This window comes from Nothobranchius furzeri, chromosome 1 (genome assembly GCF_043380555.1).
Source record: "Nothobranchius furzeri strain GRZ-AD chromosome 1, NfurGRZ-RIMD1, whole genome shotgun sequence".
Taxonomy (NCBI): Eukaryota; Metazoa; Chordata; class Actinopteri; order Cyprinodontiformes; family Nothobranchiidae; genus Nothobranchius; species Nothobranchius furzeri.
In genome coordinates, this window is record NC_091741.1 from 85,300,179 (window position 1) to 85,319,446 (window position 19,268).

General features: G+C 43.6%; 1 long non-coding RNA gene across 1 annotated transcript; it reads left to right on the forward strand.

Annotated features, from left to right (window-relative positions):
* Positions 1-12,763: 12,763 nt before the first annotated feature.
* On the forward strand, positions 12,764-14,390 carry LOC129162886 (uncharacterized). The gene is made up of 2 exons (XR_008562869.2): positions 12,764-13,099; positions 13,223-14,390. It is a non-coding gene; the product is annotated as an uncharacterized lncRNA (long non-coding RNA).
* The last annotated feature ends 4,878 nt before the right edge of the window (positions 14,391-19,268 follow it).

Here is a 19,268-nt window from a genome sequence, read left to right on the forward strand (position 1 = left end):
AATAAGCGCTTGGTAATGCATTCTTCACTAATCTTTTCCTTGTTTTCAGCACATAAAAGTTATAAATCATTTTTTGGTTGCTGTCTCTGCACAAGCGTTAAAATGTACTTGAGATTTAGATTAAATAAAAATAAAATGTTGCTTGAGAGATGGTTTCGATGTCTGATTTCTAGTTTATGAGAGCAACACTTTGAGGAGAGCAGAAGGGTTCACGATGAGGGATTTTAACTCTGATCTTCATCCTTAACATGAGGTTTGAACATTCTCAGCTAATAATGATCTGAAAAGCTCGTTAGCTTTGGCATAAAGATGAAAAATGCAGCTAATAAGAGATCAGATTAGATTAGCCACACTCATGAACTTGTGTTGATGGTGAGTAACAACTGGGCTCTGGTGACTTGTTTAACTCTCCGGATGAGAAACTCGGGCGTTTCAGAGAGAAGCTGTTGTCTGTTTTCTCTGGTCTAAGAGGAGAGAAGCTGTTTTTTCTTGCTGAATTTTATATAAAGCAGCACAACCACCTGGTGTTCTTAAACTCACATTTGACCTTTCTTCATCCTGTAATAAATTGGGGAACATTTGTGACGGAGATAGATAAAAGGAGAATAACTGTCCCTCGTAAAGTTGTTTTTACTAACAGCTACCTTCTACTCAGCTGGCTGTTGCAAAATACACAAAATAAACACAACAAAAACAATGAAGTTACACAACATCCTGTCATTTTTAAAAAATGTGTTCAGCTTTTTGATTGATAAACAGGACAAATAAGGTTTATCTGTTAAAATTCTCATGAAGGTACCAAATGAAAAAGTCAGTGGAGCGTCTAATTATGGAGATTAATGTTTTGAGTGATAAAAATGTTTGCTCTGCATCCGTCCATCTTCCTCCAGGGTCGGGTCACGGGAGCAGCAGCCTAATAAAGCAGAGAGGCCCAGACTGGCCCAGCTCCTCTGGTGAAATCCTAAGGTGTTTCCAGTGAGAGACATAGTCACTTCAGCATGTCCTGGGTCTTCCCTTACGTCTCCTCCCAGTTGGACGTGCCCAGAAAACTGCAGGGAGGCGTCCAGGAGGCATCCTAATCAGATGCCTGAGCCACCTCAACTAGCTCCTCTCGATGTGGAGGAGCAGCAGGTCTACTCTGAGCCCCTCCCGGATGACTGAGCTTCTCACCCTATCTCTCAGGGAGAGCCCAGACACCCTGCAGAGAAAACTCATTTTAGCCGCTTGTATCTGCGATCTCATTTTTCCTTCTCCTTTCGGCTCAGCTCTCTCTTCACCATGACAGATTGGTACAACACCAGCATCACTGCAGATTCACCAATCTCACTCGTGTTCCATCTTTCCCTCTCTCTTGAACAAGACCAGGAGATACTTAAACTCTGCCACTTGAGGCAGGACCTCATCTCTGACCCGGAGAAGGCATTCTACCCTTTTCTGACTGAAGACCATGGTCTCTGATTTAGAGGAGCTGATTCTCATTCCAGCTGCTTCACATTCGGCTGGGAACTGCTCCAGCGATAGTTGCAGATCACAGTCTGATGAAGCTAAAATCATGAAAATGTATTAAGTAGTTATCAAGATAATTCATTCTGGAGCATAGCGGGGGATTTATTGATTGACATCAACTTCCTGAAAGATTACTCCATACTCTCTCATAATGACTGTCACCAAAATGTAGACTTATGGTATAACATAAATGATAAAAAGTTATAGAGGGAAAGAGAGAATGCTCTCTGCAGGAGGCGACAAAAAGCTAAACCCAACAGACGGTGAGTAAAAAGCCCCAGATGCATGTTAATAAAAGCATCCATTGTGTAATGTCCAGCAATGGTCTGTTTTTAGGTACAGTTTGACCATTCAACATCTGGTCAAAATGGAGACACAAGACTGCATGTGTTCCCTTTAATCTGTCTGCCTTCAGCCCATCAGCTGGAGCTCAGAGTCTCTCTGCAGCTCTGAACACATGATAACGAATTGTCAACAATGATGTTCTCTCCTCAAGGTCCAAGCTTCCCGTATCGTCCTACAGGATTCTTCATGCCTCCAAATAAGGAACACTCGCAGCTCGGATTAGTTGCTAAATCAAAAAATGATTTCTTAAATTAAATATGAACTTCTAAAACTTATAAGCTAGATAATCATTAAATAAACGTTTGTTTATTGCTACTTATAATAATTATAGTATAATGAAATGTTTTCATTAATCTGTGCTCAATGATTGAAGTTTGAAATTAATGTTATGTTATGATTACAATGATTAATATATGTTTCAGCATGTTGATAATGACAAGGTCATCACCATTCGCACTCACACAAGGACAAAGTAAAGTTAAGCTAAACGTGTGACACATAGATAGCCCTTTACCCCAGATCAGAGTATCCGGATCAAAGAAGGCGCGTTTCTGAGTTGTCTTGGTAATACTTCAACTTGTCAACCTCTGGTTGGCTACACAAATCATAACATGAGAACATTAAAAGCTTCAGACCAGCCATCTGAAGCAAAACCTCTTTAACCCGTCAAAGCTTTTGAGACGTCGTCAAAATCTTTTTGCACCTGCGAAGCTGATACAGCAAACATTTCCTGCAGAACAAGCTGATATTGTTTAGACTCCTTAAGAGTCTCAGACACACGGTTCCATCCATCTGTTGTGACCTGGAAACAACTCTAGGACCGGTCTAGTAGTGCCGCAGTTTCTTCTACGGACCTCGGTGCCTGGAAGTCCGAGGACTTCGACATTCCGGATCTATCACGAGGGTCTTCGAGTGGGTACGTAGACATGACAGATTGCGTCTGATGTGTTTTGATAATAATCAACTTCATAGCTTTACGTAAACCAAATTCTTTTACATCCAGAGCTCAGCTCTCCTAGATACGGAAGTTCTGATAACATCGCATTCACACATAGGTTTCATACATCACATCTATTTCCATCCATCACAGTAAATGCTAGTTAACCTGTCATGTTTTAACTGTTTGTAAAATAAATTCTTACTTTTATAAACCCAACTCTTTTCTGAATCAAAACGAAGTGTTTACAATCCCTGAATAAAACAAAAAATCCTAGAATCTTCTGATTAAACACAGTAAAGACCAAGCAGGATTGATATTCTATATTTATATAGAGTATCACAGCTTATTGGTCATAAGTAGAGGTAATATATATTGAGCTCTTAAAGCACTCAATTTACCAAACCCTACAATAGTGAAAATATATTAAATATTGCTTTTGGAAAGTTGTTTCTAAAACTCTCATCTTTCATTGAGCATCTGTGACAGCTGCAGAACATGCATATTAGGGTTTGTCAGCAACAAGACTGCAGTGTCTTCCCAAAAAAAAAAAACACGACCAAATTGAAAGACAAAGATTGTAAAACTTGTGTGGTCTTAGCGCTATGAGCATTAAAATGCAGCAAAACATAACCAAAGCTAGCAAACACAGATGTCAGTGCTTTGAATAAACTAGAACTGGAACACAATTAACTGTGTCAGCATGATTTTTTACTGAAAGAAACCATTTCACACAACATGTGCTGTGTACATAACATCCAATTATGTTCACATGGTGCAGAAACAGGTTTCCATTAAGAGTGGCATGGCCGGGCTGATAAATGATGACATCTGAGCTCCTCGTATCGGTCCACACATCTTCAATCTGCAGCAGAGGAATCTGATTAAGGCCTGAGGTAATGCTAACCGAGGTCAGCCTGCGTGACTCAACTCGGCTGTCACCTACACATTGGTAGACCCAAAATACAGGATCGCCCAGGCAAATAAACATTGTCCTCACACAGGACGAAAGTCATTTTTAAAGTCTCTTCTTGGCAGCGTCAGTTTAGCAAACCAAGCTGGTGTTTAGAAAGCAAATAAATAAGAGCAGACAGGGGTCGATCAAGGAACAAAACAGGAACAGTAAAAATATACAAAGGAGAGAGAGCTATTGAGAAAGTATTTCCTTAACAAGAAGGGAACAAATCATAATTTAAGGGGCCCCTTTTTCCCCTGTGGAGGGACTGGCATACCTGAGGGTGGAAGCAAGTGGGCATCCCTCTCCTTTTGCAGGGGGTCGTGGACGAACCTCCGCTGTAGGAGCACCGTGAGAGATGAGAACAGAGTCCTGAGGGAAGAAAACACCTAAAGGCTCACAGAATCCATAAAGCCTGCAACGCTGAAGGAAAATAGTGGTAGTCACAGTGTTGCCCTCATGTCCCTCATCATGGGATTGCTTCAGTTTCTACCCTCCTCATATTTGCAGTCCCACTTGGCCTGTATAACCGAGAGCCTGATGACAGCCATGACCTCACGTTTACCCCAAACTCCCCTTGTCTCAGTCCCAAAGCAGGTGGCACACACCAACGCCAACATGAAGCCCTATGCTCCTCTTTCCGACATCTTCATGTTTTTAGCAAACCCTCCAGCGCTTATGATCACTGGAGATAAAGGAAATCAGTTTTAATGACCCCCCCCCCCCCCCCCCCCAACTCCACACAGTGGTTTAGTCTCGCCAAAGTTGATAAAAGTTTCCCCCCTTTGTCCCAAAGTGTTCAATTAATCAACTTCACAGAGCATGCTGGATGGAAGAGGATAAAAGTCTAAAGGAAATAGCTGCCAGGATTTGTATTCTCCTGCAGCAGCTTTCATACCAATTAAAGGATGTTAGCATCGTTTTAAGCAGAGTGACTTTATTTTCGGCTTAAGGCTTACACAGATCCAACCATTTGCTGAATTGGATTCTTGGCAGATGGCCGGCATGGATCTTGGCCACCCTTGAATTTAGTGCTCATGGTAAGCTTCACATTGACGGAGAACGGGCTGCTCCCTGCTTTTACCTACATACATACATATAGAACATATCTCCTGGCAGCATGATAGTTTCTTATCTGTTACAAAAATAGAGAATGTATAACAACGTTCCTGAGTAGCACTGATTATTACTTTTTACTGATAACAGTGAAGTTTCTCATATATTAAAGCAGCCCTTCGACTCTCTGCCAGTCTACTACCTTATTTTTATTCACAATTTATAAAAAAATTACATCAGCAGCTAAGTTACAGATCATAACCAGCGGAACATTTCTTGCCCCTTTTTATTCCACAGAGCACCATAAAACAAATTAAGCCAGTGTTTGGTTTGCTCTATCTGGGCCACCGTAGAAACATCATGTCTGCAAGAAGGAGCACACACATGGGTTGGAGACGTTATTCCATGTTTAGTTTTCAAATACTTCAACTCTAATTAAATAAAGATTTCAACATTACATTATATTTCTGTTCTTAGTTTCCCCTGAAAGTTGCTCACTAGAACTTAAATCCAGTTTTTTACACCTTAAGGTCATTTTAGTGTATCAAGATTAAAAGACGCATGCTAGCCAGGCCCGTGCTTTCTAGAAGAGCCGTGTCAGTAAATCTGATGACAGCCCTTCAATTTCTCAAATTGTGTTTGTTTACTTTTTGTCTCCAAAGTGAAACATCAAACAACTAGCGCCAATTAGCAGCTTGACAAAAGAAACTGTACAATGGTCTTTTCATTTGGCTTTAAGGTGTGGAACACTTGTTTGAGCAATGCATTTGCAGTGGTTTCTTGTAGGAATGAATGCCTTTTCAGTCATACTCTGGGGGAAAGAAAGCTCAGATGTACCTGAATCATAAAGTCAATTGGGGGAGAAAGTAGGTTCAGAAGGAAGGTTTTGGAGTGTTATTTCCTGATATCTGGACATCTCTTCTCTGATTGGATAACAGCAATGCAACTCTACCTCTGCCTCTGTTTGCTCTGCAACGCTGATGTTTTATCTACACAACTAACACAAGCCTGGAGGAGTTTTGCTGTGTCGTGGAGTTGCTAATGCTAATGCCTACTAGCCGAGAAAATGTATTTTTTTCAGTGAGCCACACCTTTAACACAATAAGTTTGTCAAAAGTTAAACAATCCTATTCTGATTAGAAGATTTCTGAGTGGTTTGTGGAGCTGCACAATGATAATAATCCATGCATGAGACAGTTAGAATAGCAAAATTTCTTTATTAATATATTTTTATGTGTATGTTTAAATAATCAAGAATGTTCAGAATAATGTTAAATAAAAGCCCTTAATATGTGTTGTTTATAGTAAGTCTCATGGTTTCCTAATTAAATCATTACTTTATTCCCACGGCACACATAGTTTATTTATTTGACCAGAAAAGGTACTTTGATTTACATTTTTTGTTACCTCTGTTTGCTTTAAATTTACTCAACAATTTCATGAAGAAAATGCTAGTAATAACAGTCCTTCCTGTTCTATTGATTCATGTTCCTGTTGCTTTGCCTCTGAGGATCGTGGAGCCGGAGCACCAGTAGTCCAAACCATCATAATTTGGGCTGGGGGTAAGAAATCACATGTGCCACAGTTTATGTCGACAGTCGTGGCCTGGAGCAACGGCCGGTTTAGAATTTGGAAGAAACTACGAAATCATTTTCTTGGCGCACCAGTCATTCGTCTTTCTCCCAGACACCCAGACGTCTCAGGCCTGCTTCGGCTCAAAGTGACATGACTGGCAATGTTTTCCACGCTTGTAACATAAGTGGGGTTTTAAAGTAGATTTTAATGCACGTTACTCGCAAGGTGATCAAATTTCCACACCTTGAGCTAGATTTTACCACTCAGTCGGACAAAATTCAGTGGTGTGGATGAAATGATTTAAAGGTACGGATCATACAAAACCTCCCTTTTCTATTCTACAGCCTAACCTGTGGCCATTTCCTTGTACAGCTGAGTGACCATCAGCCACCAGCGAGTCACGAAACGACCACACGGTCCTCATGCCACCTCACCTTTGAGTCACACCACAAGACTTGTCAAGACCACGATGTTTTACAGCTCAGCTTGCAGACAAAACACCTCACAACCAAATCCCCTCAGCAACATCTGCTGCCAATTTAGCCGAGGCATTCCTGCACTCTGTGCTGTTTGATATTCACTGAGGTTAGGATTTGCAGGGACTGGGGTGGCTTGAAGCTCTGGGGAGCATTGGTGGTGGTGGTGGAGGTGGTGTGTGTGTGTGTGTTGGGGGGATACCGGCCTGCACTCCTTTGGTCTGTGATCCAGACACGGTGAAAAATGAGGGGTTAACAAAGAGTGAGCTGGAGCAGGGGCAGGTTAACTGGGCTAATTTGCAGGGATAATAATGGTGTTCATGCAAGTCCTTTGGGAAGTAGCGGCGTGGAACACAGAACTGACGGTGCAACCACACAGGAAGTTTACAACATGGGCCGTCAAATCAAAATGTATTTAATCATCAAACAAGCAACAAGGAGGTGGCGGCAAGGCCAGAGCCAGCAGCCATTGTGAAGATGGAGACAAATGTTTAGAGTAGGGTGCATGCAGAGCGTCAGATCTGCTCCTCGAGGACTTGAGTGTGCTAAAACTCCTCATTTTATCAGCCAACTCTGCACGAGGTGTCAAAGGTGCACACTTTCTTCTAATTCTGCCTGTAGCCTTGAGCAAGTTTTATCACAAAAACTACAGTACATTAAATATGTTTTTAATTATTTTCACATGAGTGTCTTTAAATTTGTTTTTGCAGCATGAAATGAACAATAAACCAGGAAGCATTGCTACTTTTACAGGAAATTGCTTGTGAACGGTGGAACCAAAGTATTTTATTAGCTTTAATCAATGCATCCTGCACACACAGCTGCACGTATGTGCTGCCTGGCTGAGTTAAGCGAGAATAATAACCCAGTTAATTGATAATTAGAGCTATGGCCTCCTTAAATTTGGCCACACAATGTCCTTGTGAATTTTTATAGATGTATCCCAGGCACGGCTAACTATAGAAGCAAAGGGAAAAAAACGATTCAGTTTCCTCTTTCTCTTCTAAGTTTATCTGTTTATGTTTTTGGGAAACAGTATTTATATTTGAGAAACGTGATATCCTGCATACAAGGAAATCATAATACTACTCTGGATTTAAAATAACGAATCTCAACTGTATTATTTGATAAGGTATTCTCATTTGTGGGTATATTTATTCTTCCATCATGTGAAGAGATGGTTCAATTTCCCCAGTTGATTTGAGGTGAAAAGGTGCTTTAAATAAAAATAAATTGTTGATGTATTTTGCATCATTTGCCCTCATTCCCAAACGGTTGCTCCCACCCTATATGGGAGTGATATTTCAGCTGCTGAGACACAACAGGGTGAGTTTAATGACATTCGGCAAGGGTGATGTTAATCCTGCATCCCTTTGCAGCTCCTTTTCTTGAGGAGACATCTCACCATGGCAACTGCATAAACATCCGTTCCCCCAGAAGATCTTGAGGGAATAGAGACAATGCTGCAATATATACAGTATATAAGAGATTCCACGTTGACCTGGTGAGCTGAAAGAGCTGTGTGATTAAAAAGATTTCAGGTCTAAAATGAAATCTTCTTGCATTTACTCTCTGTTTAAAATAATTGATTTGCTTTTTCAAAAATAAAATGAAATTCTTCCTTTTCAACATTTGAACGTTTTTAGGTTATTTTCAACCATAGTCATGATTTAAGTAAAACCCCAAATTAATGCCAAAGCCAAGCGCTGTTCCTGACTCTATGCCATCTTGTAGTTTTCTCCATTGCAGCTGTAGTGCTAAACCCACCCAACAATCATAGTGCTGTTATAAGCTAGGCACAGAACTGTCAACCTGCTGAGGCTACAATGGAGCGTGTCTAGTCAGACCTGCAGATTACGATCTTTTGCTATTGTTACGGTTGGTCTAGATTTCTAAGCTAGTAAAATGGCCAGTTGCATTACAATCTAACAGCCTCAGCAAACGTGTTGACTTGACAAATTAGGGATGACTTGGGTTTATAAATGAGGTCTGCATTCCACTCCTGCAGCTACTTAATCAAAATGAATGCTTCTCTGTGTCCTTCTGTCGCGAACTCCTCCTCCTGACCACCCCCTACGGACCCAACTGGCGGACTACTACACTTCCCAGCATTCCCATCACCGGCGTGGCTCGTCGACGTTATCACGTCGACTCTATTTACGGAAGTGCAGCTGCTCATTCATCACTTAGTCATCATTCCTACAAGACATCGACCCAAGTTCTCAGGCTTACCAGCCCTCAAACCAGGAAAGGGATCTTTCCACGCTGTCTACCACCAGTAAGTCAGCTTCCTTATTTATTCGGAACTGCGGCTCAGTCTTGGCTCTTTCCGAGTGTTGTGCCGCTGTTCCCAGATCAAAGCCGCGTGCTCTGTTTAACCCAATGCTAGCCACTCCGCGTCTGGGTCACGCAGTTACGCTACAAGCAACCTCCGCTACACTTCAGCTCAGCCAATCGAACCTGACAGGATGACTGAGTCTAAGGTTGACCCAGCGGAGTTCGCTCACCTACGTGCAGAAGTGGCTCAACTTCGCACCCTTGTAGATCGACAGACGGCAGACATTACCCAGCTTCGTGCCGTAGCAGATAGCCAAGCCTCCACTGACCCTACAACGACAGGCCTCAGCCGTCACTGACAACATGGAACCACGTCTCAGTCTCCCAGACAAGTGGGATGGGACCAGGGGGTCCCCGGAAGGCATGCTGGCCACCCTGGCAATGACGTTTGAGTGCCAGCCGGCACGCTACCCCACGTCCTGTTCTTGCGTCGCCCTGCTGACCTCCCTGCTGACCTCCCTGCTGACGGGTCGGGCCGGTGAATGGGCGGCGGCTCTTTATAACCAGAAGTCTCCTGTCTGCAACAGTTATGAGACCTTCGTGAAGGAGATGAAGAAGGCGTTTGTTCATCCCAGCAGCGAGGTTGAGGATGAGACCCGACTGCTTTAACTCCGCCAGGGCTCCCAGACGGTGGCCCATTACACCTCCCGCTTCCGGACCACGGCTGCTCGGTTGACCTGGGATGACGCCGGCCTGAAGGCCGTTTACCTGGAGGGGTTGTCCCCCCGAATCCGTGAGGGGATGATCGGACATGAGGTCCCAACCTCCCTGGACCTGGTGGTGGACCTGGCCCTCCAATTGGACTGCTGCATCCTTAACCGACCGAGTGCCATGTTGGCTCCCGTTCTCACTAGAATGTCACCCCGTCAACAGGGCAGCCAACTGACGGAGGAACCCATGCAGCTGGGAAGTCTTCCCCTGACGAACGGGCGCGGCGTTACCAGGAAGGACGATGCGCCTACTGTGGGGATTTGGGCCACCACAGTGGCACGTGCCCGAGACGACCGGGAAACGGTCCCTCCGGGTCCAAGTAGGGGCTGTCCCGCCCGGAGTCTCCACTTTTCTAGTCCCACATCGCACCACCCTCCCAGTCTCCCTCCAACTGGACCAAGGTCTGGCCCGACTGGAGGCTCTTCTGAACACCGGCGCCGCTGAATGTTTCATTGACCAGAGACTGGTCACCCAGCTCAAGATACCCCTTACCGCTCTAGACCGACCCATTCCTGTCACATCAGTGGACGGCCGTCCGCTCATGCCATATCCTCTCACCCGCCGAACCCAGGACATCCACATGACCATCACGCAACACCTGGAGACCCTTCACTTCCTGGTCATTCAGGCCCTGGCTACTCCCCTCATCCTGGGTCACTCCTGGTTCTGCCGCCATGAGCCTCACATATCCTGGTCCACCAGTAAGGTCATGGCCTGGTGTGCGGATGCCAGACCCACTGTAGTTCCCCTGCACCCCGGACTCGATCAACACCTCCCAGGGATGTAGACCTGACACTCATTCCTCCACAGTACCACAACCTCGCTCAGGTCTTTGCCAAGGAACCCACTACCAGATTACCCCCTCATCGGTCTTATGACCTGGAGATCAGGCTCCAGCCCGGTACCACCCCGCCCCGGGGTCGTCTATACTCTCTCTCCCTGGCGGAGACCTGGGCAATGGACTCCTACATAACCGAGGCCCTCCAGAAGGGGTTCATCCGCCACTCCACATCCCCCGGTGCCGCAGGTTTTTTGTTGTGAAGAAGAAAGAGGGGGATCTCCGGCCCTGTATTGACTACCAGGGGTTGAACAAAATAACGATCCGGCATCATCACCCTCTTCCTCTCATGGTTACCACTCTGGACGCCATCACCCAAGTTGCCCTCTTCACCAAACTGGACCTGCGCAGTGCTTATAACCTGATCTGCATCAAGGAGGGGGAGGAGTGGAAGACCGCCTTCATCACACCAACCGGCCACTATGAGTACCTAGTTATGCCTTTTGGCCTCTGCAATAGCCCCGCGGTTTTCCAACGATTCATCACAGATGTACTGAGAGACGTGTTGGGCCGCTGGGTTTTCGTATATCTGGATGACATACTCTAATACTCTCACACGGCCGAAGAACACATCCGGCATGTTCAGGCCGTTCTGTCTCATCTCCTGGACCGCAATCTATATTGCAAACTGGAAAAGTGTGCCTTTCACCGGGAGTCCACCTCTTTCCTGGGTTTTACCATCTCCTCCCAGGGCCTGAGGATGGATCCTCAAAAGGTTCAGGCAGTAGCACAGTGGCCATTACCCACAACCCTGAAACAGGTGCAGAGATTTCTGGGCTTCTCAAACTTCTACCGCAGGTTCATACGCAACTTCAGTTCCCTTGCAGCACATCTCACCTCCCTCACCAAAGCCACCAACCAGCCTCGCCCTTTCCGTCTTACCCCGGAGGCTACCTGTGCCTTCCATGATCTAGTCCGTTGCTTTGTGAGTGGACCCATCCTCCTCCACCCGGATCTGACCTGGCCCTTCGTCGTGGAAGTGGACGCTTCTGAGGTGGGAGCGGGAGCCATCCTCTCGCAATGAGGCCCGGACTCCAAACTCCACCCCTGCGCTTACTTTTCCCAGAAGTTCTCCCCTACACAGCAGAACTATGGGGTCAGCGACCGAGAACTGCTGGCGATAAAATGGGTTCTGGAGGAGTGGCAGCAGTGGCTCTTGGGTACCACCGACCCTTTCCTTATCTGGACCGACCATCAGAACCTAATACACCTTCAGACTGCCTGTCAACTTAATCCTCGCCAGACTTGGTGGGCCCTCTTTTTCGAGCCTTACAATTTCCACGAACTCTTCCTCCTGACCACCCCCTACGGACCCAACTGGCAGACTACTACACTTCCCAGCATTCCCATCACAGGCGTGGCTCATCGACATCATCACGCCGACTCTATTTACGGAAGTGCCGCCACTCATTCATCCCTCAGTCATCGTTCATACCAGACATCGACCCGAGTTCTCAGGCTTACCAGTCCTCAAACCAGGAAAGGGATCTTTCCACGCTGTCTACCACCAGTAAGTCAGCTTCCTTATTTATTCGGAACTGCGGCTCAGTCTCGGCTCTTTCCGAGTGTTGTGCCGCTGTTCCCAGATCAAAGCTGCGTGCTCTGTTTAACCCAACGCTATCCACTCCACGTCTGGGTCAAGCAGTTACGCTACAAGCAACCTCCGCTACACTTCAGCTCAGCCAATTGAACCTGACACCTTCTTACTCTATCATGCCAACATGTCTGCATTGATAAGGGTTTGAAACCTTCTTGATTCTCAGTGGCGGCTGGCCAGTAGAGGGCGATAGGGCGCCGCCCTCCCAGTTTTTCCGTGTTTTTAATTTTTATTTTAAAAAATAAATAAATAAAATTAACAATAATCACATATTCTAAGTTAATTGTGTGTTTTGTAACAAAAATAAATCATATATATATATATCTATGTTGGTCTCTGCCGGTCTCTGCCAAGCTCTGCCGAGCGGTGGAGGCTGTGTGCTGTTTTTCAATCGCCCAAACAGGACGAGACCAGCTGTCCAATTGCTGACAAAAATATCAAAGGGTAGGAATGGGAATGTATCCAATCAGCGTCGACGTTGTTTCAGAACGTTTCAGAAGCATCATGGGCGATGGAGCTACCGCCAAAGGATTGTTGGTGTTCGGTAGAACTCAGCAGAGTCGTTTTTGGTCGTGACGCAGATGTAACATGGACGCCGCCGGTGACTACAACCAGCATGGATACCAGATCTCAGCAGCCACTGAATTCAGTTCAGTCTCTTCTCCAGTATCCGTTCAGAGGAGAACTATGGTGGAAAAACTTAATGTCAAAGAGCTTGGACCAGATCAGCCCAACGTAAAGATAAGCCAGCAGGAGAAGGAGAGAGGTAAACTGTACACACTAGGCTTCTCCCAAAATTGGTACACCAGGAAGGCTTGGCTAGCTGGATGCAATCACGCTAATGCGTTATTTTGCTTTCCGTGTTTGTTATTCAAAACGGCTGGGACAGATAAGGCATGGATGAGTCAGGAGTTACGGACATGAAACATTTTTCTGAGAAGGTGAAGAAACACGAGTCATCCCGGGCACACATGGACAACAACACGGTGAAGCTAGCCATGCTAGGTAGCAGAGCTAACGTTGCCATGCAGGGAACAACAGCAGCTGGGTGCAGAGGTAAGCTGTACATTACATTTCTGTGAACAAGACAATCAGAATCAGAAATCCTTGGTTGTCCCACAAACCGGGACATTTGTTTAATAACATGTTTAATGTGCAATAACTGTAAAAACTAATTTCAACACACATACTTATTATACATATTTAATCACGTAAATGTGTATTTCATGTAAATTTGTACATACATCAATCTGATTCCATTTTACTTGTTACACTTCTGCTGCAGCAAACAAATGTCCCAGCTTTTGGGACAATTAAACATTTCTGATTCTCAATTAGATGTTTTTACCTCAAATGTAAAAACATCTGATTGAGAATCAGAAATGTTTTATTGTCCCAAAAACTGGGAAATATGACATTTGTAAGAGGATACTGATGACATTATTTCCTATGAAAGTGTTTCCTATGTACTTATCTGTTGTTTTTTATTTATCATATGACAGGTTTTTCACACCATCCTGAGCCATGCAAAAGAAGATTCTTGTCACCACACCCATGACCACAGCCGAATCAGAAAGGTGCTTTTCTACTTTAAAGAGGATTAAGACTTTCCTTGAGGAACACCATGACACAGGATGGGCTGAATGCTCTTGCCATGCTCTCCATGGAAAAAAAGCTTGTCACAAACATTCCTGACTTCAATAAAAAGCTAATCGAGAGCTTTGCCACTCAGAAGGACAGAAGGGCAAAATTTCTGTACAAATGAGGTATCACACACACACACACACACACACACACACACACACACACACACACACACACACACACACACACACACACACACACACACACACACACACACACACACACACACACACAAATGCATCCTCTTGATCTTTGTATAAAGTTGACCTTGGCACAACACTCCAGAAATATTTAACAGTGTACATTTCTGGCATTTTGTCTAAGTAGTGTTTACTACCATTACTGTAACAGTGACCTGCTCATAATTTTTGGTGTTCACTCAAATGTTGAAATTAAACAAAATGTTTTTGTTATTTGCCTCTTGCATTGCCTATTTACCATTTATGGTCGTGTTATTTTATGTGCAATTTAATGCTGTATTTTTCAACCTTGGTCCGCAAGGCAGCGTGCCAATAGTCAGACACACCTGGATTAATCAGTTTGTCCAATGATGTAAGACAGGAAATAAAAGAGCTGTGCTTAATTCAGGAAATAGTGAAGTTGTGCACAAAGCTCAGAAAGCACAAGTTTGTTTAAAAATAAAAAAATAGCACAGCCCCACCAAAAATATTTTTCACCAGCCGCCACTGTTGATTCTGCTTTAAACTTCATTGGTTCATATTTGCTGGTTCCCTTGCAACTAAGTCAAAGGAAAGTTACATACAGCAGGAACCAAGTGTGTTTTCCCCTATTTTTACTCCTTAACCTTCTTGTAAGCCAATAAATGATAGAAGCTATTTTGGTTTTATCTTGTAAGAGAGGCGTTGCAGATTTGCAACGTTAAAACCTACCTACCTGGCTACTCCACATATGTATTTCATGAGCATTTTTTAACTCAGAAGTACCCCTGAAGGACTTAGTTGTTCGTCCTTTTATCAAAACTTATTTTGAGCCTGAGACGGTTAAAAGATCCATTATTCAATGTTATATAAGGCTTGAGTGGGAACTGCCTGAGAAACCCTGATTGTAGTTCAGTTTCTGCTTTCACTTGTCTCTCTTCAAACCCCCCAACACACACACACACACACACACTTCCCTGCCCACTAGTAAAGTGGGCAGGGAAAACAGGTCTTTTCATAATGAGCCTTATGCATGTTTTAGCTGGCCATTTCTCAGGGCTCCTGGGACATTTTAAACTCCAACAAAAATCAGACTCAAAAATCAGTTTTAGATTACTGATTAACTGCATTCTAGGTACCCTTAATGTACAGCCACAATCAAGGACTAGGGTACTTTAGAGCATTTTTTGAACCAGCAATCTCCGGACAAACGGGCGGGGTACACCCTGGACAGATTGCCAGTCCATCGCAGGGCAACACAGAGACATACGGGACAAACAACCATGCACACACACTTACACCTAAGGACAATTTTAGAGGAATCAATCAACCTGACATGTTTTTGGACTGTGGAAAGAAAGCGGAGTACCCTAAGAGAGCCCACACATGCACAGGGAGAACGTGCAAACTCCTTGCTGAAAGACCCCAGGCCAGGATTTGAACCCAGCACTAACCACTGTGCCACTGTGCAGCCCGAGGTTCTAAATTCTGAGTTTACTTTAAACACTTTTGGTTAAAATGTGCAAAACCGAACTCCTTCCTTCACCTACTCACATGCATAGCTTCACCCCACAGTGATATTCTAATAAGTCTTTATTAAACAACTTTAACATAATCTCCATTTTACAGAAGTAAAAATGTCTCAAACCATCAAAATGTTCTAATAGTCAATGACTTCACTTCATAAAATACTTATTCTTTGCAACTGGATGACAGAACTTTGCCGACAGGTATCTTTTTCACTTTCACCACCCAGATGTTGACATGTTTCAGTCAGCTGACTTGTAATTACGACCGTGGCGACGTATTTCCACCCTCGTGTTGCAGTCAGGATTCTCTCTTCTTGGAGCTGTGTCAAAACAGATCTCAGTGAAGTGTTGATATGTTGCATCTAAAAGCCATCCGCGCTGTTTGACATGTTTTACATTTCTGCCTCATGTCTCACAAACATTTAACGCTGTGGAGCGATTATCCCGATGGTGACAGAGACCCTAAACTTTTACTCTTGGAAGAATATTTAGTTGATGCTGAAAATGACAGGCCCTCAGGGTGATGGAAAAGCATGCAGTGACCTTATTTTTAATGGTTTTGAACTGATTTAGAACAATGGGATTCATGGCCAAACATTGACTAGAGAGGTGTAGTTTGGAGTGTTGAGTGCCCAAACATGTTTTTTATTTATGCTAAAATTTTAGATAAAAGCCCACTGGCCTGGTAAAGATTTTCACCCCCAAAGGTGTTATGATTGCTTGTTTATATAGTAAACTGTCAGACCACTAATTTGAGACCATTTTTAGGTCAACAAGCCGATACTGGGAGCTACAACCAGGGGTTCAACCTGATTTTCTGGCTTTCAAATAGCCTAAACTGGACTCTAAAGAAAGCTTATCTAAGGGGGACAATAATCTGTCAGGTTGCCAGGTGGAGCAGAGTTTGACTGTTTTTCAGGTGATTCTGTGTGTCAAAAAGCTGGAGATTTGTCTTTAGTTGCTTTTGAGCTGTTGTTGGCACTTGGTGAAAGGTCTGTGGAGGCCGGCCAGTGGCCGAGGTTATTATACTGTGAGCTTCTATTAAAATGAGACAACACTTACAGACGTTACTTTCTCTGAAACAGACACAGCAAACAAACAGCGTGACCCGGATTCTACTGCAAGTTTGAACTGGAACTATTCCACCATTTGAAATGTTTATCTGCAGCGCTGATGAAAAGTTTAGAACTCTTTGAAGTTTTTCTATCCTTTTTTTCTTTGACCAAAAAATCACTGTAGGGCAAACACAAGCGGTCATGGTTAGATTATTGGAATCAAAAGACAGGCATAGCAGCACACATTGTATTATTTAAGTTACTTTTTACTGCATTGTGCAGCATGGTGGCACAGTTGAATTCTCTGTTGCATTGCAGCAAGAAGGTTGCTGGTTTGTGTGACAAACTTTTCATCTTTAACGTGAGGATCACAAAGTGAGGACATTTTGCCTGATCCTCACTTTGTTACAACACACAGAGCTCTACTCATTGGTTTTAGAGTGTATGGAGTGGATTAAGATTTAGTTAAGGTTAGGGTTAGGAATAGACTGGTAATGGCTATGGTTAGGGTTAGGCATAATCCAGTCACTAAAATAAATGTAAGTCAAGTTTTTCGACGTTCAAAATAAATTCAGTTCTTAATCTGAAGCTCTTTTGACGGCACCATTATCTTCAAGTCCATTTTTGGAATGCTGCCACAGGCTTGGCGCACCTCACTTTTAGAATTTTCCCACATTCTTCTTGACAGATGCATTCAAGATCAACCAGTTTGAATTGGAGATGTCAGAGCTCAACCATTTTCAAGTCCCTCCTGAGATGCTCTGTTGGGTTCAGGTCCAGAATTAGGCTCAAACTTTCTTGGTTCTTCACAGACCACCCTCGAATTTTCTTCATGTGGTTGGGTGTAGTCCTAATGAAATAGGAACCTTTCAGCCTGACATTGTACACGAATGACTGAAATACAAAAAGAAAAACAAGTTTTTCCAAAGGATTTTTATTAAAAGTTACAGACAAGAATATGTTTGATTGCAAATGAATGGAGCAACTGCAAAAGCAAACTGTCTCATGCAGCAGGCAGTAACATCCCTCCTTTGTTCATTTATTCAGTGAAACCCAGTGTATTTTCAATAAATGGATCTGATTGATATGGGCCAGGGGATTCTAGCTGAAATCAGATTAAATAAAAGAGGGGAGGTCTGCAGAGTGTATGAAACACAAGCTTTTAGATTCTTCTGGTCCCCAGGCTAAACTTTTTCTGTGCAGCCTGAAAACGGTTTCAGTTGTGAACGCTCCATATTTTTCTGCAGTTATTGTTTCTCCTGTCCCAGAAAGGCATCCACTCATAATCATGGTCCTGTCCCTGACTCAATCAATCAATCAATCAATCAATCAATCAATCAACCAACCAACCAATCAGTCAATCAATCAATCAATCAATCAGATTTATTTATAAAGTGCTTTTCAAACAAAGTGCTACTCAAAGTGCTTTACAAAATGACCCCAGATTCCCATAACAGGTTAAAGACATTAACAGACACATGCAAGCGCACACACACACACACACACACACACACACACACACACACACACACACACACACACACACACACACACACACACACACACACACACACACACACACACACACACAACTAAAAATTATATTTGGCTGAGTCCAGATGAGCCAAGTAAGGTAAGGCAAGGAAACACCATCAGAGGAGCCATCTGCCCCGGCAGCATCAGGTCTTCCACTCTAAGTCAGGGTGCTCAGTGGAGGGGGAGCATAGACCCCACCTATAGAGCGCCCAGGAAGCTACAGTCGACTACCGCTCCCAGGGCAGAGGGCCCCTACAGAGGAAACACTGGAATAAAATGAGTAAAAAATATAATAAAAGAGCTAATATAAATGACAAAAGTTAGAAAATAAGTAATAAATAAAATCATATAGACAGTAAAATAATAATATTAAATAATAAAACTGTGCTAAAATATAATAATATAAAACATGCAAAGGTCCTCTGGCAGCTCGTTCCAGAGGCGAGGGCCATAACACTGGAAGGACGCCTCGCTGTGAGTGTGTGTCCTGACTTTAGGGATGACCAGGAGACGCCTGCCAGAGGAGCGCAGAGGCCGCTAGGGTTCATATGGTAAAAGCAGTTCTGAGAGATAATGATTAAATAATAATGACTGAATTTAGCTCTGTGACTGGTTTCCTTCCACACATGATTTTTAGGGACTGACTAAATCCTTGACTGTAAATTAATGTTCCATTTTGCCTTGGCCCATAAAATGCCCTGAAACGGCCCTGGGTGTGTGACTGAGTTTTGAAGGTGATCTGAATTGTATCAAATGTATAAATATTACATGTGTATAACTTATTGTTTTATAAAACGTGTAGTGGTGATAAATCTACCAATATTTTACTTTCAAACACTTTGTTTAGTTTTCTTGTTTTTATGTGACTATTTTGCTGTCCTGTCTGTCTGTCATCTTCCTGCATCTCCTCTAAATTCTCCAGGAAATCTGCTGCCTGGATTCTTACTTTTTCACCTCATCAGTTACTTTTGAACAGATCAAAGGGATCTCCTGACCGCAAAGCGGAGTGCGCG